Genomic DNA, 26,300 nt, shown 5'->3' with positions numbered 1-26,300 from the left:
GCCCAGTGTGGGGATTGGACCCCTGCTTCAGTCCCCCACACACCGAGGGCAAGTCCAGCCCTACTAACACTCTTGTCTTTCCCCCTAGTTCCTTCATCCTACCGAGTTTTGTGTGGGTCTGTGTATTCTTTTCTGCTGGTCAGGTACTTCTGTCTGCTCTCAACTGGTATTCTGCATGCACTTCTGTGTCTGAAGGTGTATTCCTGATGTATCTGTGGAGAGAGATGTACTCCACATCTACCTACCCCTCTGTCATCTTGTTCTCTCCTATTTTGTTACACTTTATTCAGCAAATACTTTTTCCTGGAGTGTGTGTGTGTGTGTGTGTGTGTGTGAGGGGATATTCCACATCAATTAACTGTTTCATATTGACCAGAAGGTCACTTATTAACAATATGCCAGAAAATTTGGAAAATTCAGTAGTGGCCACAGGACTGGAAAGGTCAATTTTCAGTCCAATCCCAAAGAAAGGTAATGCCAAAGAAAGTTCAAACTACTGCACAATTACACTCATCTCACATACTAGCAAAGTAATGCTCAAAGTTCTCCAAGCCAGTCTTCAACAGCATGTAGATCAAGAACTTCCCAGTGTTCAAACAGGACTTAGAAAAGGCAGAAGAACCAGATATCAAATCTCCAACATCTGTTGGATCATAGGAAAAGCAAGCGAGTTCCAGAAAACCATTTACTTCTGCTTTATTGACTATGCCAAAGCCTTTGACTATGTGGATCACAACAAACTGTGGAAAATTCTTCAAGAGATGGGAATACCAGACCACCTTACCTGCCTCCTGAGAAACCTGTATACAGGTCAAGAAGTAACAATTAGAACCAGACATGGAACAATGGATTGGTTCCAGACTGGGAAAGGAGTACGTCAAGGCTGTGTATTGTCACCCTGCTTATTTAACTTGTATAGCAGAGTACATCATGCAAAACACCTGGCTGGATGAGGCACAAGCCAGAATCAAGATTGCCGGGAGAAATATCAATAACCTCAGATATGTAGATGATATCACCGTTATGGCAGAAAGCAAAGAGGAACTAAAGGGTCTCTTGATGAAAGTGAAAGAGGAGAGTGAAAAACCTGGCTTAAAACTCAACATTCAAAAACAAAGATCATGAAATTCTGTCCCATCACTTCATGGCAAATAGATGGGGAAATAATGGAAACAGTGAGAGACTTTATTTTTTAGGGCTCCAAAATCACTGCAGATGGTGACCGCAGCCATGAAATTAAAAGACATTTGCTTTTTAAAAGAAAAGCTATGACCAACCTAGACAGAATGTTAAAAAGTAGAGACATTACTTTGCCAACAAAGGTCTGTCTAGTCAAAGCTGTGGTTTTTCCAGTAGTCATGTATGGATGTGAGAGTTGGACTATAAAGAAAGCTGAGCATCAAAGAATTGATGCTTTTGAACTGTGGTGTTAGAGAAGACTCTTGAGAGTCCCTTGGACTGCAAGATCAAACCAGTTCATCCTAAAGAAGATTAGTCCTAAGTGTTCATTGGAAGGACTGATGTTGAAGCTGAAACTCCAATACTCTGGCCACCTGATGCAAAGAACTGACTCACTGGAAAACACCCTAATGCTGGGAAAGATTGAAGCCAGGAGAAGGGGATGAAAGAGGATGATATTGTTGGACAGCATCACCGACTCAACAGACATGAGTTTAAGCAAGCTCTGGAAGTTGGTGACAGAGAAGCTTGGCGTGCTGCAGTCCACGGGGTTGCAAAGAGTCAGCTACAACTGAACTGACTGACTGATTCACTTTTTAAATCAAGACAAATAGGTATTACATTTACCAACCTGAATGGGCTCAATCAAGGAAAAAATCATAGCAAAAATATTCAAAGGAAAAACAACCAACTATTAGGAGTTGTAAATTTTAGGTGATAAGAATGTATATGATTTTCCCTCCTTCCTCTATTTTTCATTTCTAAATTTTTGCATTACTATTATAAAAGGAAGGAAAATTAAAATTAAAATTAGGTTTTAAGAATTTAAGATATATGCTTTTGAATTTCTTTTTTGAGCTACCTTGGATCTAAAACAAATATTGAGATTCAGTAGTCTAATCTGTAGTGAGGTTTACAGATAAAGATTCTTGTTCTGAATTTAACCTGGAAAAATGTTTAGGCCTTTTATGTAGTTAAGACATTAAAATACATTCTACAAAAATTCTTCCATTCTGTAGATAACCTTGAAAAGCATAGACCATTTCTATCAGTTAGCTTTTCTGTTACTTGTGATATATATATATGTACACATGCACACACACACACATATATCTCAAGCTGGCTTAAGTAGTAAAGAAAACTAACTGCCACACATAATTAAAAAGTCCAGAGATAGGGAAAACTTCAGGGAAGGGTAGATTTAAGGTACAAACACTGTGGACAGGATCTAGTTTCTCTTTCTTCGCATTCGTGTTTTTCTTTTTCGCTATGGCTCCACGTCAGCTCCATATGATGGTCTGTGGCAGCCTCAAGTTCTTCTCTCCTCCTCAAGATGGATGACAAAGCTCTCATTCACTTCTAGAAGGAAAGAAGGAAAGAGTAGCTTTCTTTTCCTAGAAGTTCCATTTTTTTCATTAACCTTGGTTTTGAGTGGATGACCTGTCCACTCTGGACCACTTCCCAGATCTAGGTGATGGAAGAAGCTACCTGACTTCTGTAGCTTCATGCTCAACCCCTTATGGAGGATGGAAAGGCAGACTACTCTTGATATGAGAAAAGGGAAGTCCATTATGGTGAGGCAGTATCAATTGCATGTGTTGACCATATTCTCTACTGATCATATTTAGAGGGAACCAATGAATCCTAAGCTGGAATGGCAAAGAGATCATAGCAGTAAGTTTCCAGTTAGTCAAGTATCTGGAAATTGGGGATGAGGCTACTCCACTTTTAACCACCTGTGAGCTGTCTCCATTCCCTGAACTTGGATCTGTTTCTTAGTTCTCCTCTTGCTCTAAAATCCTTTTTTTATCTTTAAAGGGATATTTTCCTCTATTAGTCTGCATCTCAAGTAGCTTTTGCTACTTAATCATATAACTAAAGCAAGCAGAAATCTCATTTAAATAAAGGTAAAAAAAGAAACATTGGCTTCAAATGCTATTTAATTTAGTATGGAAAGTAATGCGTTTTTAATAAGGAACACATTAAAAACTCATAAAGTGGTTTATTTATAAGATGGTTAGCCACCCCACCCACCAATTGCCTCATAAATACAGTTAAGTTCCATCAACTGTTCAGCAAGTGCAATTCTACAAATGCTGTGTTTCATCTTGTGTCTGATTACAGTACTTTTCCTTCCACACACACTGTATGTAAAGAGTAAGTGTACAGATTTTAGAATCTGAGGAGATGTTGTAGATAACTTAGTATCTCACCCCAAATTCCTTCAGTAATCTTACAAATAAGTTTTCTGAGACATGAAGAAGTTAAATAATCTGCTAATATTCACATAGATGGTTTGTTAGTTTCTAGTTAAGAATTTAACCAACGGCTTTCTATCTACTAGTTTACTCTTTGCACAACACGGTTGTTCAAATCAACAAAGATTGACTGAGCACCATACTGGTGCTGTATGCAGTACACCAGTCGCTGAGCACACAGTAAGGGAAAAACATGATTCCTGGCTTCAAGCAACTCTGAGAGCAGTCTAGTAGGGGAAACAGTCACGTCAACCAGACAATCAGAATCTGGCATGACAAATGCAATGTTGCGGTTTAAAACACAGTTATAATGTATTAGATTAGAGTAGAACAAATGATGAATGATCTCTTGAGAGTCAAGAATAACTAGAGTTGTTTCATGCACAGGATTTTTTAGGATGAATAAGAGTATAATATTTGATTCAAGATGAAGGTTGAGGGAACATGTGATACAGAAGGAATAGTATATTTGAAGAACCAGAAGTGATGGTTGTAAAACAAGTTCTGGAGACAGCTCTGGTTTGATTACTGACCCTTAAGTCTTACAAAGTAGATGACTTACACTATTTTATCCCTTCTTCTCATTCACTTTTCTCATCAGTAAAATGGAGATAGTGATACCTATTCCATAGGGTTATGGAAAAAATGAAATAATGTTACAACTATTAAACATATACCATAGGAAGAACTCAGGAGCAGGCACCTATTCTTCTCTATCTTGCTTCTTCTCCTCTCTCTCCTTGCCCCAGCAAACCTTCTGGGTAAGGAGAGAGAGCTCAAAGAAGAGTGTAAGAGGCAGGAAAGAAATAGGTCATTGGAGGAGCTGGCCATGAAAAACTATTGAGGCATTCCTAGGTAAGAAATAACAAGATCAAACTGACATCCTTAAAAGGTATTTTTGGAAGAACTGTGTACAAGAAACGGATACAAATTTATTTTAATAATCTAGGTGAGAGGGCTTGAAGACATAAGGAAGGGCATGGAAAGGAATGAAGAAAGCAGGGACTGAATGATTTGGGAGGTGCCGTGAGCGGGATCTATTCTGGTATAGTTTAATTCTCTGCATCCTGGTTTTCATTTCCACGTGTCTGGAAGGGAAAACACTCACGGATCTAATTAGGCCCCCAAGGAGGCATCGCACTCTGCCTCAGGAAGGAGGCAGACAGGGAGTGCTCCACAGCTGCAGCTACTGCTCATGGCTCTCTTGTCTTTAAAGTGCTTCCACAGAATCACTTAACTCATCTACATCCTCATTCACAGGATAAGAAGCACCACAGACACAGGGAACTGCAGTTATATCTTGTAATAAATGGTAATGGAAAAGAAAAAAAAAAAAGAAGCACCACAGAGCACCACTGCACCAGCAGATCTTTTCTCCCTTGTCTGACTTTAAAGCAGCTCCTTAAACCACTGCATTCTTCAGGCAATTATCTCTTCACTACTATTTGTTAACTGAGAATAAACCTCAATACATTACTTTTAAGAAGCTCAAGACTTCCCTCTAATGTTGGCCCACGTCTCTTCTTTAACAGGAATTGAGGGCTTGGTGCGTGCAGTCTGGCGCTGGGGAGCTCACATCAAATCTCTGGAATCAACTGTTACTACCTCTGTCGCCTCCAATTGCAACCTTCTACTTCCTGTAAAAAACCAAACCAAATCAAACCTGTAGCCTTTTACTACCTGTTTGTCTTTCTTGTCTCATAGTACTGTTAACAACTCTTTTATTGATAATCGAACTGAAATATGGAGTCATTAGTCTCACGCACACACACACACAGGATACCCCTCACCCCTGCCCCACCCTCCCCAGATTATTGATAGCAAGAAAAAGAATGTTATCTGACTGCCAAACTCCTAACACGGGTGTGCCAGTTAGAGGGAGGTTTTATCCCCTTCATTTCATGTTGTTTTTAGATCTAACTAAAATATTTCACTTTTGTTCTTTTTGAATCTAGCCGTCTATACATTTTGAAAAACGTTTTAATTCTTCTCACAAATGGATTTCTTTGCATAATCTCTGAAGGCTAGTCCACAGAAACAAAACATTGTAGCTTCACACTTTTCATAAAATGATTGATCTTTGAATTAAATACCTATGAAATATCTATATATGTGAGACCAGATAAAAATGAGTGAAGAATTATTGGCAAGGTATGTCTACTTTTATCTATAAAAATCATTGTGCTCTGACTACTTGTATTATAAAGGCACTACTAACAATTTACTTACAGTGACACATGAGTTTTTGATTTAGATTTGAAAGCATTCTAAGAACTCACTAACCTTAGAACAAACATTAGAACAGTGTGCTTGGGATACCTGATTTTCAGCATTGGGCACATAAAAGAAGCCTTTAGAAAGCTCGCATCTGAAGTGTTTTCATCACTTGAAATCATCACATGATTTTTTAAACATTGTTTGAAGCCGAACTGAAAGGATTGTGTATTTAGGATATATTTATACTGGATGCTTTTAAGTAAAAAAGAGCATATAGTAGCAATAATGCTATATCTGTTTATCTTTGTGTAATATATAAATCTGGCATTTCTTCCAATTTTAGGTCTACAATTATGAAACAATCAGTTAATAATTTTGACCACCTGCTACATGCAAACTATTATGCTAGACTCTAATAAGGCTAACTAGCTCTCAAAACATCCCATCAGCTGCTTTCAATCATCTCTCTCCTGACCATCTTGTGAGGACTGTTGCCTTATTTTCATTGTATGTTCAGCTGAGTCTGCAGCAATTCAGAGTCAAATTGGAGAGAATCATAGCTGTTATTAAGACATGGAGTCTTTTACTTGATAGGGTGGCTGTTAACATCCCTTGTAGATATGTGGTATCTGTGAAATTCCTTCAGATCATTCAGGTTGGTGACTCAACATGAAGCTGTTTGCCAGGCAGCATCATGGCATCCTTTGGTTAAAATAAAAACACACACACACATGGCTTGACCTTGAAACAGCCAGGGAGTCTGCCTACTTTGCTAGCTCCCAGTAAGTAAAACAACTTTTCATCTCTTTTATATGATTAGCTGCTTCAGACTTAAACCAAAGGAAACCAGAATCCCTATTGACACTGCTTTAAGAAATAAGATCAGAAAAATAAGGAAAAGCATTTTACAAAGTCAATTATGGGATTCACAAAACTTAGGCACTCTGAAGTTAGTAACTCATTGCAGAAAAATTAGGTAGTTTAGAAAACTGCTTTTAATACTTGAGTTTAAATGTGGGTTATTAAATAGTGTTTAAGAACAGAATTCACATGCTATCCAACATGGTAGCCACCAGTCACCTGTGGCTTCCCTGGTGGCTCAGATGGTAAAGAATCTGCCCGCAATGTGGGAGACCTGGGTTTGATCCCTGGGTCAGGAAGAAAGGAATGGCTATCCACTGGAGCATTCTTGCCTGGAGAATCCCATAGACAGAGAAGCCTCATGCTCTACAGTCCATGGGGTTGCAAAGAGTTGGACACGACTGAGTGACTAACACTTTCATTTTCAGTCACCTGTGGCTGTATAAGTTATAGTTGCTGCTGCTGCTGCTAAGTCGCTTCAGCCGTGTCCGACTCTGTGCGACCCCATAGACAGCAGCCCAATCAGGCTTCCCCGTCCCTGGGATTCTCAAGGCAAGAATACTGGAGTGGGTTGCCATTTCCTTCTCCAAATAAGTTATAGTTAATTTAACATTAAGTTAAAATTCAGTTCCTCAAGTAGCATTAGCCAAATTTAACTGCTTATACCCATATGAGGATAATGGCTACTGTGTTGGACACTGAAGATACAGAACATTTCCATCATACAATGGAATAGCTCTGCATTAAAATAGCAACTCAAGATAAGACTCTCAGACTTAAACTTCTTAAGATTGTCTTTGCTTTTATGGATTTCTTTCAGATTTTCAAATGAACTGTGTCATTAAAATTTTTTTTATATAGCCCTCTATTTTGAGCCAAGCCAAGTCATGGGGACTCTGGTTAGCCATCATGTCAACCTTGTGGTGAAAGTATAAGAATAATGATCATCAAGTATCAAATTACTACCTGTCACTGAGGTTGATTCAGTAATTTGAAAATAAAACTCTATTATGGAGAAGATGTCAGAATGTGCCTCACCAAAAGCATTTTGCTTTATGCTCCTCCCTGTGTCCAGCTATTTTTCAAGCCAATGAGAAGTATTATTTGAACTTGGTGATTAAATCACCACAGTGAACAGATTTCTGGCACCAGCTGAACCCTAAAATTAAGGAAAGAGAAATATGATTTTTTTCCTTTATTCTTGTCGGTTCAGATCCAGCCATAACTTTTTGCTGGGTGTAGACATTTAGATGAGAAAGCACTTTTAACTCAACTTTATCTTGTTATTTCATTACCCTTTTGCAGCAATGACAAACTTTGTACTGAATTATAAATCAAGGCCAAACGTTGCATAGATGCCACAGTACAAAGATTCATTTAGTGTGCATACAACCTTATGATCTACAAGGTGATTCATCACTTGTTACCCTGTCTTCCCACTGAGGGGTTGCTTGATGCATACTAATGTACAAAAGTCAATGCTGAGCATCTAGCCTGCAACATCTTGCATATTATCGCTCTCAGATTGAACTGGTTCTTAACCCATTGGCTGCGGGTAGGATTGCTTTTCAGAATCTATTACCTAAATATGGTGAATTAATCTGGAAAAGTAGTGAAATGTGAAATATGGCTTGCCCTACCGCCCCTTTGTCTGTTGACACTTTACCCAACACTACAGTTTAGATGTGACCAGATAAGAAAGACAGGAAACATAAGATGAGTGCCTCAGAAGAAGAGAGAGAGTTACAACTTTCAAAGTTCATTCACATACAGTGTCCCATTTGAGCCTCACATCATTCTGTACATGAGCAGGGAAGGTTTCGCTGCCTCAAATGAGGCCACTCTCTTGAAAAGAGTTGATCATTTTCCACCTGTGTTCCTCTCCGCTTGCTTCTGTGTGTAATTATTGGCACAAATGGCCATCTCTCTCACTAGATTTGAAAGTATATATGGGATGGGACCATGTTCATAACCATCTTGCTTTCCTGGCCTCTAGCATGATACCTAGTGTGTGAGTTGTTCATTTGCCCAGAAGAAGAAAGGTGAATGTAACATAAAAGATCTGTAAAGGAGTTAGAGTGTTTTTAAGGGAGAAAAACATTACTGCTGGGTTTTGTTGCTTAGGGTGTTTGCTCTACCCAAGTCCAGGAAGATGTTTAGCATGATCTGGGTCACATAGTAGATATTTAGCAAGAGAGCTGGATCTAGGACTCAGATCTCCTTTCATAGGACCTTTCCCACTAAAACTTCCTATTTTTTATGCCACTGATTCTTTAAGACAATTCCATTTCTTTCTGTAGCTAGCCCAACAAAAGGGAGAGTGAATTATACCTGTATATGAAATAGAAATAGATTACAAATGCTTAAGTAGGAATAATTGAAAAGTTGTGCTGCTGTTTATACTTTTGGATGGCATCACTGACTTGATGGACATGAGTTTGAGCAAGCTCTGGGAGTTGGTGATGGACAGGGAAGCCTGGTGTGCTGCAGTCCATGGGGTCGCAAAGAGTCGGACATGGGTGATTGACTGAACTGACCTGATGTGGTCTAAAACCCTTTTGATGTGAAAGGAGATCCTAAGGAGAGCAGATGGGTGACTGCAGTATTATACTGTAAGCTGGGCTGTGATCACAGACAGACTGATCGTTTAGCTGGTCACTGGTGGACACACACATGTGATACTGTGTGTGGTCAGTGCACCAAAGGTCTCAGCTTGGAGAATCAAGAGAAAGGGGAGCCAGAGCTTAGGTGAACAGAATAGAGGGGACTGAGGTGGGAGAAATTCCCACAATCAGGAGGACTTTGTGTTTCTCATGAGTTCATGCTCCTAACTAACAAAATCTAGCATGAAGTTGACTCTATTAAAAACATCAGAACTTCTCTATAGATCTTCTATGTTGCATCCAGCTTTCCTCTTCTGAGCAATTGCTTTGGAATATGTTTAACATGTTTCATGTTTTCACTTATGTTTATCTTTGTTGTTTTTCAGTCACTAAGTCAAGTCCGACTCTCTGCAACTCCATAAACTACAGCATGCCAGGCTTCCCTGTCCTTCACTATCTCCTGGAATATGCTCAATGTTTGTCTTTAACATTACTTGTTTTTTGGACAGGAAAGTATGACTTAAATGTTGGGTGTGAGTAAGAAGGGAATAGCACCAAGTTTCTTATGAGTGTGGGGCCCACCATTTGTCCAGGAGCCACTATTAAGAATGTATTTGACTCCTCAGCCATCTGGGATAACCCCTTTTTCTGCCACTATGTCCTCAATTCTTTTGCATTAAACTTAGTAAATCCTCACTTGTTGGAGATGTAGATCCTCTGGCAGCCAGGAAACTTGAATTTGGTCTTGAGCAGGGTCTCAATCACATGCTCCTTGTTCTTCAGCTTGGTGTGGATGGACATGATGACTTGGCCAAAGTAGACCTTGGCCACTGTGCCTAGGGCTTTCCAACGGTACCCCACATACATGTCTGAAGCCTAGATTTGGGACAGCACAAGATCAGACATGCATGTTCACTCAAGAAGCTTGTCTCTCAGGTCACTTAGGAAGGTTATACCGGCAGCATGCACCATTGGGAAGGCTGCTTGAGGCCATTGCACCCTGGTCTCCCATGGGGAAAAGAGCATGGTTGGCTTAGTTCGCTACAGAGTAACATTACTTTTGTATTTATGCTTTGCTTCCCTTTGTACTTCTGATCTATAATTGTTTTAGTTTTCCAAAAACAGATGATCAGTTCCCACTTTTGAATACCCTTTCCAAATGCAGTACGTGAATGCAATCTCAAAAATGACAGAATGATCTCCAAAAATGGTTTGCATTTCCAAGGCAAACCATTCAATATCACGGTAATCCAAGCCTATGCCCCAACCAGTAATGCTGAAGAAGCTGAAGTTGAACAGTTCTATGAAGACCTACAAGATGTTTTAAACACTAAAAAAGATGTCCTTTTCATTATAGGGGACTGGAATGTAAAAGTAGGAAGTCAAGAAACACCTGGGGTAACAGGCAAATTTGGCCTTGGAGTACAGAATGAAGCAGGAAAAAGGCGAATAGAGTTTTGCCAAGAGAACTCACTGGTCATAGCAAACACCCTCTTCCAACAACACAAGAGAAGACTCTACACATGGACATCACCAGATGGTCAACACCGAAATCAGATTGATTATATTCTTTGCAGCCAAAGATGGAGAAGCTCTATACAGTCAGCAAAAACAAGACCAGGAGCTGACTGTGGCTCAGATCATGAACTCCTTATTGCCAAATTCAGACTTAAATTGAAGAAAGTAGGGAAAACCACTAGACCATTCAGGTATGACCTAAATCAAATCCCTTATGATTATACAGTGGAAGTGAGAAATAGATTTAAGGGACTAGATCTGATAGACAGAGTGCCTGATGAACTATGGACGGAGGTTCGTGTCATTGTACAGGAGACAGGGATCAAGACCATCCCCATGGAAAAGAAATGCAAAAAAGCAAAATGGCTGTCTGGGGAGGCCTTACAAATAGCTGTGAAAAGAAGAGAAGTGAAAAGCAGGAGGAAAGGAAAGATATAAGCATCTGAATGCAGAGTTCCAAAGAATAGCAAGGAAAGATAAGAAAGCCTTCTTCAGCAATCAATGCAAAGAAATAGAGGAAAACAACAGAATGGGAAAGACTAGAGATCTCTTCAAGAAAATTAGAGATACCAAGGGAACATTTCATACAAAGATGGGCTTGATAAAGGACAGAAATGATATGGACCTAACAGAAGCAGAAGATATTAACAAGAGGTGGCAGGAATACACAGAAGAACTGTACAAAAAAGATCTTCACGACCCAGATAATCATGATGGTGTGATCACTCACCTAGAGCCAGATATCATGGAATATGAAGTCAAGTGGGCCTTAGAAAGCATCACTATGAACAAAGCTAGGGGAGGTGATGGAATTCCAGTTGAGCTCTTTCAAATCCTGAAAGATGATGCTGTGAAAGTGCTGCACTCCATATGCCAGCAAATTTGGAAAATTCAGCAGTGGCCGCAGGACTGGAAAAGGTCAGTTTTCATTCCAATCCCAAAGAACGGCAATGCCAAAGAATGCTCAAACTACCACACAATTGCACTCATCTCACACACTAGCAAAGTAATGCTCAAAAGTCTCCAAGCCAGGTTTCAGCAATACATGTACCGTGAACCAGCAGATGTTCAAGCTGGTTTTAGGAAAGGCAGAGGAACCAGAGATCAAATTGCCAACATCCGCTAGATCATCAAAAAAGCAAGAGAGTTCCAGAAAAACATCTTTCTGCTTTATTGACTATGCCAAAGCCTTTGACTGTGTGGATCACAATAAACTGTGGGAAATTCTGAAAGAGATGGGAATACCAGACCACCTGATCTGCCTCTTGAGAAATTTATATGCAGGTAGGAAGCAACAGTTAGAACTGGACATGGAACAACAGACTGGCTCCAAATAGGAAAAGGAGTACGTCAAGGCTGTATATTGTCACCCTGCTTCTTTAACTTATATGCAGAGTACATTATGAGAAACGCTGGGCTGGAAGAAGCACAAGCTGGAATCAAGATTGCCTGGAGAAATATCAATAACCTCAGATATGCAGATGACACCACCCTTGTGGCAGAAAGTGAAGAGGAACTAAAAAGCCTCTTGATGAAAGTGAAAGAGGAGAGTGAAAGAGTTGGCTTAAAGCTCAACATTCAGAAAACGAAGATCATGGCATCTGGTCCCATCACTTCATGGGAAATAGATGGGAAACAGTGAAAACAGTGTCAGACTTTATTTTTTGGGCCTCCAAAATCACTGCAGATGGTGACTGCAGCCATGAAAATAAAAGACGCTTACTCCTTGGAAGGAAAGTTATGACCAACCTAGATAGCATATTGAAAAGCAGAGATATTACTTTGATAACAAAGGTCTGTCTAGTCAAGGCTGTGGTTTTTCCAGTGGTTATGTATGGATGTGAGAGTTGGACTGTGAAGAAAGCTGAGTGCCGAGGAATTGATGCTTTTGAACTGTGGTGTTGGAGAAGCCTCTTGAGAGTCCCTTGGACTGCAAGGAGATCCAACCAGTCCATCCTAAAGGAGATCAGTCCTGGTTGTTTATTAGAAGGACTGATGCTAAAGCCGAAACTCCAATACTTTGGCCACCTCATGCAAAGAGTTGACTGATTGCAAAAACCCTGATGCTGGGAGGGATTGGGGGCAGGAGGAGAAGGGGATGACAGAGGATGAGATGGCTGGATGGCATCACTGACTCGATGGACATGAGTCTGAGTGAACTCTGGGAGTTGGTGATGGACCGGGAGGCCTGGTGTGCTGCGATTCATGGGGTCGCAAAGAGTCGGACACGACTGAGTGAACTGATCTGAACTGAACTCAAATCTTTTGAATTGAAATTTCAAATCTTGTTAAATTGGTAAACTGTTTACTGTATTATCTCAAGGCCTTTCCTCCTCTCTGGATCTCAGAGTGATTCCTGGAAGGGGATGAGGGATTCCTAGTTTATACTCATGTGCAAAAGAAAGCCTATTGGGATGTTGGGAACTGAATTGTTTGGATGGCCTAGCTTCTGGCTGGAGTCTACCTCCCTCATTTCTTCCTATTTGCAGATGTTCAGTGATACATATATAAGAGAAAGGGAAATGACTTACTTGAAATAGAGGTAATGTGCCAAGATAAATCACAGGAGTCATGAGAACATGTAATATGGCAAATAACATGCTGGGCTTAATACCTTTTAGTGTAGTACACAAATCATTCTCAGTGTTATGATGTAGGAGAAATAGAAATGAGGTGGCACAATAATTCCTGCCATGTGGTCCTGTGGTCTGTGGAGGCCACATCAGGTTCCAGTACAGACAAAGGCCCTGGAAGTTTTAGCTTTCCATAGGCAAGGGGAGCAGATGATACATTTGAAAACAAATAGGAATGTGATATAAAGACCTCAAAAGAAATCGTGTGGTAGAATTAGAGGGGCAGTAACAGAGTAAGTTTGCAAAGTGGTAGGTAATCCCAAAATAAATAATGTTGATATGTTATTTTTATCATTGCACTAGAAAAAATTTAAAGTAGGTGTATATAAGTAGGCAATATAATGGGATATTTTGAAACAACCCTAATTAATGAAATTCAGTGAGATCCCAGTACTATTTATGTGGTTTTAAATCTGTTAAAAGGCTTTCAAATCTTCATCTATTAGCTGTTTGCAAATAGTTTGTTTGCTTCTTGCTAACTGCACTATTGTACAGACAACTGAATAGTTGAAATTGGCAGACAGAGTGTGTACAGTGAATAAACTGGTCAATACGTTTTATGACAAACCCTTTATTCCAAATAAGCTTCTTTCTCCCAAATAAAGTCCTTCTACAAGACTGGGCTTTTTGACTAACATCTTATAAAGACTTTTTAGAATTTTTATGAACCAGTTTATATTTGTAGTGATTTAGTTGGCAGAACATTTGGGAGTTGTCAGGACACAGGCCCTGCTTGGTTGTGCTGGAATGTGCCTGCAGGGAAGCATGACCAGCACTGCCTTAGGCAGCCCAGGACCCTACTCTGACCCCAAGAGAGCAAAGAGTCCTTGGAATCCAAAGGATATAACCATCCAGCTGCCCCCTCTTTTCTGGACCATCTTCCTTGCATACCCAGAATTCTAGAATTCCCTGCCCAGAGGGCATGCACAGACTTTTCTGTGGATATATTCCCTGTAGGGTGTGGAAGTACAAGCTGGGATGTCAACCTGGGCTGGGATGTCTGCAGCTGGTGGCATGTAAGGCTTTTTTACAGAGACTTAAGGAGTAGGGCATGGAAAAGTAGGGAGCTTTCAATAAAAATTAGGCACAAGCTTGTCCCTGACTTATATCCACTAAAAGGCAGTGGCAACGTCACTGTTGTTACAATCTTCTGCAAATTTCTGAAATGCCCCCTAGAAAGTAACAGTACTACTGTTCTAAGTAAAAAGGCTGATTTCTTTTCTAATAGATAAACTTTCTCTGAAGATGACATCAAACAAATCCCAGAGATGTTTTGTGTTATGATATCAATAGAATAAAAGCATCTAATTTTCAAAGGTGCTTACTTTGAAGAAAAATTCATTGAAATATGTAAGTTCTGATACCTTTGATAAAAAAAACAACAGGCTTTTAAAAACCAAATCGTTTTTTAACCAAAAGAAAAAAATGTCAGTGTAGATTGGGATTATTTATGAAATTTTTATCATGTCAAGTAATGTGGTATGATATATTCAGTCAAGAGTCAGGAAAACTGCATTTTGGTTTCAGCATTTCTATGAAATAGCTGAATTATTTGGGCCTTGATCTCCTAGGGTTTCAGTTTTGATGTCTATTAAACGAGAGAGGTTGAACAAGATGCCCTCTAAGCTTTCTTCTATATTTACAAGTCAAGATTTTTGTTCAAGCCATGTTCTCTCAGATATGTGACCAAAAAATCATCAAATCAAAGACCGTCAATTGTAAGTTGTATTGTTAATTTGTGTATCATTAAGAAAGAGACATTACTACAGGCCAATATCACTGATGAACATAGATGCAAAAATCCTTAACAAAATTCTAGCAAACAGAATCCAACAACGTATTAAAAAGATCATACATCATAACCAAGTGGGCTTTATCCCAGGGATGCAAGGATTCTTCAATATTCGCAAATCAATCAATGTGATACACCACATTAATAAATTGAAAGATAAAAACCATATGATTATCTCAATAGATGCAGAGAAAGCCTTTGACAAAATTCAACATCCATTTATGATAAAAACCCTCCAGAAAGCAGGCATAGAAGGAACATACCTCAACATAATAAAAGCTATATATAATAAATCCACAGCAAACATTGTCCTCAATGGCAAAAAATTGAAAGTGCTTCCCCTAAAGTCAGGAATAAGACAAGGATGCCCACTCTCACCACTACTATTCAACATAGTTTTGGAAATTTTAGCCACAGCAATTAGAGAAGTAAAAGAAATGAAAGGAATCCAGATTGGAAAAGAAGAAGTAAAACTCTCACTATTTGCAGATGACATGATCCTCTACATAGAAAACCCTAAAGACTTCACCAGAAAATTACTAGAACTAATCAATGAATAGAGTAAAGTTTCAGGATATGAAATTAACACACAGAAATCCCTTGCATTCCTATACACTAAAAATGAGAAAACAGAAAGAGAAATTAAGGAAACAATCCCATTCACCATTGCAACAAAAAGAATAAAATACATAGGAATACATCTACCTAGAGAAAGAAAAGGCCTATATATAGAAAAGTATAAAACACTGGTGAAAGAAATCAAAGATGACCCAAATAGATGGAGAAATATATCATGTTCATGGATCAGAAGAATCACTATAGTGAAAATGAATATACTACCCAAAGCAATCTATAGACTCAATGCAATCCCTATCAAGCAAGCAACGGTATTTTTCACAGAACTAGAACAAATAATTTCACAATTTGTATGGAAATACAAAAATCCTCAAATAGTCAAAGCAATCTTGAGAAAGAAGAATGGAACTGGAGGAATCAACCTGCCTGACTTCAGACTATACTTCAAAGCCACAGTCATCAAGACAGTATGGTACTGGCACAAAGACAGAAACACAGATCAATGGAACAAAATAGAAAGCCCAAAGATAAATCCATGCACCTATGGACACCTTATCTTTGACAAAGGAGGCAAGAATATACAATGGAGAAAAGACAATCTCTTTAACAAGTAGTGCTGGGAAAACTGGTCAACCACTTGTAAAAGAATGAAACTAGAACACTTCCTAACACCATACACAAAAATAAACTCTAAGTGGATTAAAGATCTAAATGTAAGACCAGAAAGTATAAAACTCCTAGAAGAAAACATAGGCAAAACACTCTCTGACGTAAACCACAGCAGGATCCTCTATGACCCACCTCCTAGAGTAATGGAAATAAAAGCAAAAATAAACAAATGGGACATAATTAAAATTAAAAGCTTTTGCACAACGAAGGAAACTATAAGCAAGGTGAAAAGACAGCCTCCAGAATGGGAGAAAATAATAGCAAATGGAGCATTTGACAAAGAATTAACCTCAAAAATATACAAGCAGCTCATGCAGCTCAATTCCAGAAAAATAAGTGACCCAATCAAAAAATGGGCCAAAGAACTAAACAGGCATCTCTCCAAAGCAGACATACAGATGGCTAACAAATACATGAAAAGATGCTCAACATCACTCATTATCAGAGAAATGCAAATCAAAACCACAGTGAGGTACCATCTCATGCCGGTCAGAATGGCTGCTATCAAAAAGTCTACAAACAATAAATGCTGGGGGGGGCGGGGGTTGGAGAAAAAGAAACTCTCTTACACTGTTGGTGGGAATGCAAACTAGTACAGCCACTGTGGAGAACAGTATGGAGATTCCTTAAAAAACTGGAAATAGAACTAACTGCCATATGACCCAGCAACCCCACTGCTGGGCATATGCACCAAGGAGATGAGAACTGAAAGAGACACATGTACCCCAATGTTCGTCGTAGCACTGTTTACAATAGCCAGGACATAGGAGCAACCTAGATGTCCATCAGCAGATGAATGGATAAGAAAGCTGTGGTACATATACACAATGGAATTTCACCCAGCTATTAAAAAGAATGCATTTGAATCAGTTCTAATGAGGTGGATGAAACTGGAGCCTATTATACAGAGTGAAGTAAGTCAGAAAGAAAAACACCAATATAGTATAATAACGTTTATTTGGAAAATAACGTTAAATTCTATATGGAATTTAGAAAGATGGTAACGATGACCCTATATGCGAGACAGTAAAAGAGACACAGATGTAAAGAACAGACTTTTGGACTCTGTGGGAGAAGGCGAGGATGGGATGATTTGAAAGAATAGCATTGAAACATGTATATTACCATATGTGAAATAGATTGCTAGTCCAGGTTTGATGCATGCATAGACAGGGTGCTCAGGGCTGGTGCACTGGGATGACTCTGAGAGATGGGATGGGGAGGGAGGTGGGAGAGAGGGTCAGGGTCGAGAACACATGTACACTTATGACTGATTCATATGAATGTATGGCAAAAACTACCACAATATTGTAAAGTAATTAGCCTCCAATTAAAATAAATAAAAATAAAATAAAATCCTAAAATTATATAAAAAAAAGAGACACATTGCCTATTATAATTTTAAGACTATTGACTATAAGAAGCATTCTAATTTAGAGATGTAAAAATATTAAAAAGCATATTTTAAATATCTAATATACAGTAAATCATATTTATCTAAGCATTCTTCATAGAGTCCTGCATCTAGTCATTCATTTATTCATTCAATAGGTAAATACAAATTTAGTGTCTACTGTATTTCTGGCAATAGAGAGTGCATATATCAACATGTATTGAATAATGGAATTTTATAAGTATACATACTTGCCTTTCATAACATCAGCATGAACATGATGCTGGAGATACTGGCAAGAAATCAGCTTGAAGACAACAGCAAAATTGTCCTCTTTGGAGAACAGCAGAATCACCAGAACCTTAATCTCTATTTGCTTCACAGACATTTGTACTGATAAATGGAAGGCAGGTAAATAAGAATTCCCAGATCAGTTTTAGTAATCAAGGTGCCTTGGTTGCTTTCTTCACATTTCTATAAAAATCTTATTGAAAGAAGAACTTAATTTCATGATTAATGAAAGTGCTCCTTAAACTGTCATTTCTTTCCCACTAGGAATGAGTGTTCTATGAAACACTTTTAAACTATATCATATAAAATAATTTTACATGACTTACTATCATGCTATATTGTTAAACTAATTATTGTATGCTTAAATCTTTATACTATCTATTTGTATTTAATAGTAGCCCAAGACATAAATCGGAGAAGGCAATGGCACCCCACTCCAGTACTCTTGCCTGGAAAATCCCATGGATGGAGGAGCCTGGAAGGCTGCAGTCCATGGGGTCGCTGAGGGTCGGACATAACTTCACTTTTACTTTCACTTTTCACTTTCATGCATTGAAGAAGGAAACGGCAACCCACTCCAGAGTTCTTGCCTGGAGAATCCCAGGGACAGGGGAGCCTGGTGGGCTGCCGTCTATGGGGTCGCACAGAGTCGGACACAACTGAAGCAACTTAGCAGCAGTAGCAGCAAGACATAAATAAATCCTTAAAGCAATACTTTGCAAGGCATGCTACTTTCCTAGGGAGCTTAGAGTCAGAATCTTAAGTGCACCAGTTTGGTTCAGTTGCTCAGTCGTGTCCGACTCTTTGTGATCCCATGGACTAAAACATGCCAGGCTTCCCTGTCCATCACCAACTCCTGGAGCTTGCTCAAACTCATATCCATTGAGTCAGTGTTGCCATCCAATCATCTCATCCTCTGTCATCCCCTTTTCTCCCTGCCTTCGATCTTCCCCAGCATCAGAGTCTTTTCCAGTGAATCAGTTCTTTGCATCAGGTGGCCAAAGTATTGGAGCTTCAGCTTCAGCATCAGTCCTTCCAATGAATATTCAAGACTGATTTCCTTTAGGATTGACTGGTTTGATCTCCTTGCCATCCAAGGGCCTCTCAAGAGTCTTCTCCAACACCGTAGCTCAAAATAATCAATTTTTTTAAAAAAGCATCAATTCTTTGGCGCTCAACTTTCTTTATGGTCCAACTCTCAGTAGTCATACATGACTCCTGGAAAAGAATAGCTTTAAAATGATGGACTGTTGTCGGCAAAGTAATATCTTTGATTTTAATATGCTGTCTAGGTTGGTCATAGCTTTTCTTCCAAGGAGCAATCCTCTTTTAATTTCATATCTGCAGTGATTTTGGAGCTCAAAAAAATAAAGTCTCTCACTGTTTCCATTGTTTCCCCATCTATTTGTCATTAAGTGATGGGACCAAATGCCATGATCTTTGTTTTTGAATGCTGAGTTTTAAGCCAGCTTTTTCACTCTCCTCTTTCACTTTCATCAAGAGGCTCTTTAGTTCCTCTTCACTTTCTGCCATAAGGGTGGTAATATTTACATATCTGAGGTTATTGATATTTCTCCCAGCGGTCTTGATTCCAGCTTGTGCTTCATCAAGCTCAGCATTTCGCATGATGTACTCTGTGTATAAGTTCAATAAGCAGGGTGACAATATACAGCCTTGATGTACTCCTTTCCCAATTTGGAACCAGGCCATTGTTCCATGTCCAGTTCTAACTGTTGCTTCTTGACCTGCATACAGATTTCTAATGAGGCATGTCAGGTGGTCTGGTATTCCCCTCTCTTGAAGAATTTTCCTTAGTTTGTTGTGAGCCACACAGTCAAAGGCTTTGGCATAGTCAATAAAGCAGAAGTAGATGTTTTTCTGGAACTCTCTTGCATTTTCTATGATCTGACAAATGTTGGCAATTTGATCTCTGGTTCCTCTGCCTTTTCTAAATCCAGCTTGAACATCTTGAAGTTCTTGGTTCACATACTGTTGAAGCCTGTCTTGGAGAATTTTGAGCATTACTTTGCTAGCATGTGAGATGAATGCAATAAACTGTGGAAAATTCTGAAAGAGATGGGAATACCAGACCACCTGACCTGCCTCTTGAGAAATCTGTATGCAGGTCAGGAAGCAACAGTTAGAACTGGACATGGAACAACATCAAGGCTGTATATTGTCACCCTGCTTCTTTAACTTCTATGCAGAGTACATCATGAGAAATGCTGGTCTGCAAGAAGCACAAGCTGGAATCAAGATTGCCGGGAGAAATATCAATAACCTCAGATATGCAGATGACACCACCCTTATGGCAGAAAGTGAAGAGGAACTAAAAAGCCTCTTGATGAAAGTGAAAGAGGAGAATGAAAAAGTTGCCTTAAAACTCAACATTCAGAAAACGAAGATCATGGCATCTGGTCCCATCACTTCATGGGAAATAGATGGGGAAACAGTGGAAACAGTGTCAGACTTTATTCTTTTGGGCTCCAAAATCACTGCAGATGGTGACTGTAGCCATGAAATTAAAAGACACTTACTCCTTGGAAGAAAAGTTATGACCAACCTAGATAGCATATTCAAAAGCAGAGATATTACTTTGCCAACAAAGGTCCATCTAGTCAAGGCTATGGTTTTTCCAGTGGTCATGTATGGATGTGAGAGTTGGACTATGAAGAAAGCTGAGCACCGAAGAATTGATGCTTTTGAATTGTGGTGTTGGAGAAGACTCTTGCGAGTCCCTTGGACTGCAAGGAGATCCAATCAGTCCATTCTGAAGGACATCAGCTCTGGGATTTCTTTGGAAGGAATGATGCTAAAGTTGAAGCTCCAGTACTTTGGCCACCTCATGCGAAGAGTTGACTCATTGGAAAAGACTCTGATGCTGGGAGGGATTGGGGGCAGGAGGAGAAGGGGACGACAGAGGATGAGATGGCTGGATGGCATCACTGACTTGATGGACATGAGTCTGAGTCAACTCTGGGAGTTGGTGATGGACAGGGAGGCCTGGGGTGCTGCGATTCATGGGGTCGCAAAGAGTCGGACACGACTGAGTGACTGAACTGAACTGAGATGAATGCAATTGTGTAGTAGTTTGAACATTTTTTGGCATTGCCTTTCTTTGGGATTGGAATGAAAACTGACCTTTTCCAGTCCTGTGACTACTGCGAGTTTTCCAAATTTGCTGGCATATTGAGTACAGCACTTTCACATTTTCATCTTTTAGGACTTGAAATAGCTCAGCTGGAATTCTATCACCTCCACTAGCTTTGTTTGTAGTGGTGCTTTCTAAGGCCCCCTTAACTTTGAACTACAGGATTTCTGGCTCTAGGTGAGTGATCACACCATCATAGTTATCTTAATCATGAAGATTTTTTTGTATAGTTCTTCTGTGTATTCTTTCCACCTTTTCTTAATATCTTCTGCTTCTGTTAGGTCCATACCGTTTCTGTCCTTTATTTTGCCCATCTTTGCATGAAATATTCCCTTGATGTCTCTAATTTTCTTGAAGGGATCTCTAGTCTTTCCCATTCTGTTGTTTGAATCAGACTTGCTTGAGTCAGAATTGCCTGTGAGTGTCCAGGAGTCTCCAGTGGAGGGGTGGGTCAACAGTTTTGCCTCAGATCAAACAGCAGGGAGGGAACACAGCCCCACCCATCAATAGCAAATTGGATTAAAGATTTACTGAACATGGCCCTGCCCATCAGAACAAGATCCAGTTTCCCCCACAATCAGTCTCTCTCATCAGGAAGCTTTTATAAACCTCTTATCCTTATTTATCAAAGGGCAGACAGAATGAAAACCACAGTCACAGGAAACTAACCAAACTGATCACATGGACCACAGCTTTGTCTAACTCAATGAAACTATGACCCATGCTGTGTAGGGCTGCCCAAGATGGATGGGTCATGGTGGAGAGTTCTGACAAAACATGGTCCACTGGAGAAGGGGATGGCAAACTACTTCAGTATTCTTGCCTTAAGAACCCCATAAACAGTATGAAAAGGAAAAAAGATATTAATTTGAAAGATGAACTCCCCAGGTCAGTAGGTGCCAAAAATGCTACTGGAGAAGAGTAGAGAAATTCTTTTCTACTGGAAAGAATGAAGAGATGGAGCCAAAGCGAAAACAACGCCCAGTTGTGGATGTGACTGGTGATGGAAATTCCAATGCTGTAAAGAAGAATATTTCATAGGAAATTGGAATGTTAGGTCCATCAGTTAAGTTTAGTTGTTCAGTTGTGTCTGGCTCTTTGCGACCCCATGGACTGCAGCATGCCAGGCTTCCCTGTCCATCACCAACCCCTGGAGCTCACTTAAACTCACATCCATAGAGTCAGTGATGCCATCCAACCATCTCATCCTCTGTCATCCCCTTCTCCCCCTGCCTTCAATCTTTTCAGCATCAGGGTCTTTTCCAATGGGTCAGTTCTTCACATCAGGTGGCCAAAGTATTGGAGTTTCAGCTTCAGCATCAGTCCTTCCAAAGAATATTCAGGACTGATTTCCTTTAGGATTGACTAAAATTAGGTCGATGAATCAAGGTAAAATGGAAGTGGCCAAACATGAGGTGGCAAGAGTGAACATGGACATTTTAGGAATTGGTGCACTAAAATGGACTGGAATGGGAGAATTTAATTCAGATGATCATTATATCTACTACTGTGGGCAAGAGTCCCTTTGAAGAAATGGAGTAGCACTCATAGTCAACAAAAGAGCCTGAAATGCAGTCTTTGTGTGCAATCTCAAAAATAACAAAATGATCTCTGTTCGCTTCCAAGGCAAACCATCAATATCACAGTTATCAAGGTCTATGCACCAACCACTAATGCCAAAGGAGCTAAAAGTGAATGGTCCTATGATGACCTACAAGACCTTCTAGAACTAACACCAAAAAAAAAGATGTCCTTTTCATCATAGGGGACTGAAATGCAAAAGTAGTAAGTCAAGAGATACCTGGAGTAACAGGCAAATTTAGCTTGGAGGACAAAATGAAGCAGGGAAAAAGCTAACAGAATTATGCCAAGAGAATGCCCTGGTCATAACAAACACCCTCTTCCAACAACACAAGAGACGACTCTACACATGGACATCACCAGATGGTCAACACCGAAATCAGATTGATTATATTCTTTGCAGCCAAAGATGGAGAAGCTCTATGCAGTCAGCAAAAACAAGACCGGGAGCTGACTGTGGCTCAGGTCATGAACTCATTATTGTAAAATTCAGACTTAAATTGAAGAAAGCATGGGAAACCACTAGAGCATTCAGGTATGACCTAAATCAAATCCCTTATAATTATACAGTAGAAGTGACAAATAGATTCAAAGGATTAGATCTGATAGAGTGTCTGAAGAACTATTGACGGATGTTCATGACATTGTACAGGAGGCAGTGATTAAGACCATCCCCAAGAAAAAGCAATGCAAAAAGGCAAAATGGTTGTCTTAGGAGGCCTTACAAATAACTGAGAAAAGAAGAGAAGCTAAAGGTAAAGCAGAAAAAGAAAAATACACCCATTTGAATGCAGGGTTCTAAAGAAGAGCAAGGAAAGATAAGAAAGCCTTCCTCAGTGATCAATGCAAAGAAATAGAGGAAAACAATAGAATGGGAAAGACTAGAGATCTCTTCAAGGGCACCAGACAAGTGACAAATAAGGTTCATTCAGCCCCCATGTCTTCATCTAGAGAGGTTGCACTGGGACCTTAGGGAGATGGAAAAAAAATAGCTAAAAAATGGTTGGACCAACTCTGTATAATAGAAACCATATGCAGTGATTTTAAGCCTCATTATATACAGCAGACAATGATGCTTTGTCTCTCTTCAGGAAGGAACTGGCAAAACTCCTTAGTCAAAGTGCACTTCCTGTTCTTGTTCTTTTGAATTTCCCTTCTTGAGCTGCTCTTGCCAAATGAGATGTATGATTATTTCTTATTGGCCTGTCGTGCTGCAGTCCATAGGGTCGCAAAGAGTGAGATATCACTGAGCCACTGAACAGCAACAAAAATTGACCTTTGCTTTCAGTGTCTGTTCAAAGTTTGTTTTAAGCATAGTATCCTAATCAACCTCATTTCCGAAGAGGACCCTTTTCCCTCCACTGCTGAAAGTTGCTCATCCTGAGAGTAGCTTCTCTCTGGGTTCACAAGGGCCCAGCTTCCTGGTTCTCTTGGATCAGAGCACACTATGTTTGCTGATCAGCTAAGTCTCTTTCCCAAATTGGGATAAAGAGAGGAATTCCACATTGAACTGAACAAAACATGCCTGTGAGGACCCTTCCGGAGTCATGATTCAAAGATTGTTTCAGGCTATCAGTTCAGTTTCTATACTTACCCAGTTATGTTGCCCTTACCTTTGTGTGATCTACATAAGGATAAAAATTGATCACTGGTTAAATATGTTGCTTAGGGCCATTTCTATTAAATCTGAGCATCAGATACAAACACTTGAATCAATTTCCACTTACATCATTTTGACATATGATGCCCTTTCCAAACATCATTGTAAGAGTAAGAATGATCTATATTGGCTTTTCTCCCCTATAATTGTCATTGAATAGTAGTTTTCCTGAGGAATCCTAATCCATATGACTATATTTTAGATATAAATTTCTCCCCAGTGGTCCTTTGGCTATGGAGAAATTAGCACAACTATAAAGCAGAGTGCTTGAAAGAGTCTCCTTGAGGAAAAGCAAGAGGGAAAGAGATTTATACTTTCCATTTAGTGGCAATACTTACTTTATGCAATTTTATATCATTAGACCCATTAAAGGACAAGAATGTGAAATATCTCTTCCCTGAAGACAGTTCTTTGCGTTTGCATGAAGTTTTCCATTCTGAGTAAACCAACCATAAGGAAGAGTCCAATATGTATGTACTCCAGTGCTCTGTTTATTTCAAGGACTCTCCATTTCCCCCATACTCCCTAGGGATAAACTGTGCAAAGGGCTAAACTGTGCAGAGCCTACAGTCTTTAAGTACATAAGTAACTGTCCTTTCTGGACAGTCTGTTTCTGAAAGTTCCCTTTAGAATCGATGACAGGAAAGCCCAACCTATTGGTGGATTCCATCTTGAACACTTCCCTCACAAACCACAGACCCTAATCTTTGTATTTATTCAGTTGGACCAAGTTGCAGGAGATCTGGGGGAGTAGAATGTATTTGAGAATGTGAGTGTGTGCCAGGCAAGGAGGTTCTTGAATTTGAAATGTTATCACAACACTTTAAAAATGCATTTCAGCTCAACCTGGACACAGTAGACAGGGTTTCATATTTCTTGGCAATATGCCTGATACATAGAAGTAAAAAAAAAAAAAAAACCACATATATACATATATATACACACACACACGGGATTCAAAGATATTTTTAGAAAAACCCTCAAACTTGGAAAAAGATGAGCATTTGATGCCCAGAGGATTCACACATAAACCTGGTGATTTTTTTTTTTTTTTTGGTATCTGCATTCATCAGAAGCTATTAAACTAAATGCTGCAAGCAAACACAGTCTGGTTCCCTCTGGTGGGATGTGACAGGCAGAGGGACTGTGAAATTTTATAATAGAATTTTAGAGCATTGCCCTATTGTATATTTCAAATGACATTCTTTAGAAGAGAATTAAGAATGGTGACATGGTTGGTCAGATATCCAGGCCAGTGGTCAGTGGCAAGTGATTACTGAGGGAAGATAGAGGCTTTTCTAGGTAGACTGATGCAGTCATTGTGAAGTCACGCAGGAAGACAAGACTAGGAGATAAGGGACTTCCCTGGTAGTCCAGTGGTTAAGACATCATCCTTCCACTGCAGGGGGCCTGGGTTTGCTCCCCTGTTGGGGAAAAAGAGCTCACATGCCATACAGTGCAGCCAAAAGAAAAGAAAACAAATACAAACAAACAAAAGTAAAACAAACACACACACAAAACCTAGGAGATGACTCTCTGGCTAAAGGACTGAAGGAAGATCTGGAATGTCCTCTGGGTGATATCAGAGGCTAGAGGACTCTCTCAGCCTGGCTTATACCACCCATAGAAAGAGCTGAGGGCATCTGGTACCTTTCAGGATAGAGTGGTTCCAACCTGCCTCTGTAGCCCCACATGACTTCACCAACACTTCTAGATGTAAAGTTTTGGGCTGGGAAAAGACATGTAGGGCTTACAAAAACACCCGGCAAGAGCTGTCTAGCAAATAGCTAGACCTTCTCTGAGGAGAAACAAAAACCTGGAAGAAGGTCTGAATGTTGGAGGTCTCAACCCACTGCCATCAACTTCTGAGAGGGAACTTCGTTACAAGACCCGGCCATGCAATCTGTCCAGTGGAATT

At 39.7% G+C, this 26,300-nt stretch overlaps 1 protein-coding gene and 1 pseudogene across 1 annotated transcript in view; one reads left to right on the top strand and one right to left on the bottom strand.

The window, feature by feature from the left end:
• Positions 1-26,300, top strand: part of KCNAB1 (potassium voltage-gated channel subfamily A regulatory beta subunit 1) — a 443,860-nt gene that overhangs the window by 28,591 nt on the left and 388,969 nt on the right. The window lies entirely within an intron of this gene.
• Positions 10,042-10,165, bottom strand: LOC139185325 (small nucleolar RNA SNORA70; annotated as a pseudogene).

This window comes from Bos indicus, chromosome 1 (genome assembly GCF_029378745.1).
Source record: "Bos indicus isolate NIAB-ARS_2022 breed Sahiwal x Tharparkar chromosome 1, NIAB-ARS_B.indTharparkar_mat_pri_1.0, whole genome shotgun sequence".
In the NCBI taxonomy this organism is placed as follows: Eukaryota; Metazoa; Chordata; class Mammalia; order Artiodactyla; family Bovidae; genus Bos; species Bos indicus.
The sequence above is the reverse complement of the archived record's forward strand: the minus strand, read 5'-3'. Positions and strand labels throughout refer to the sequence as shown.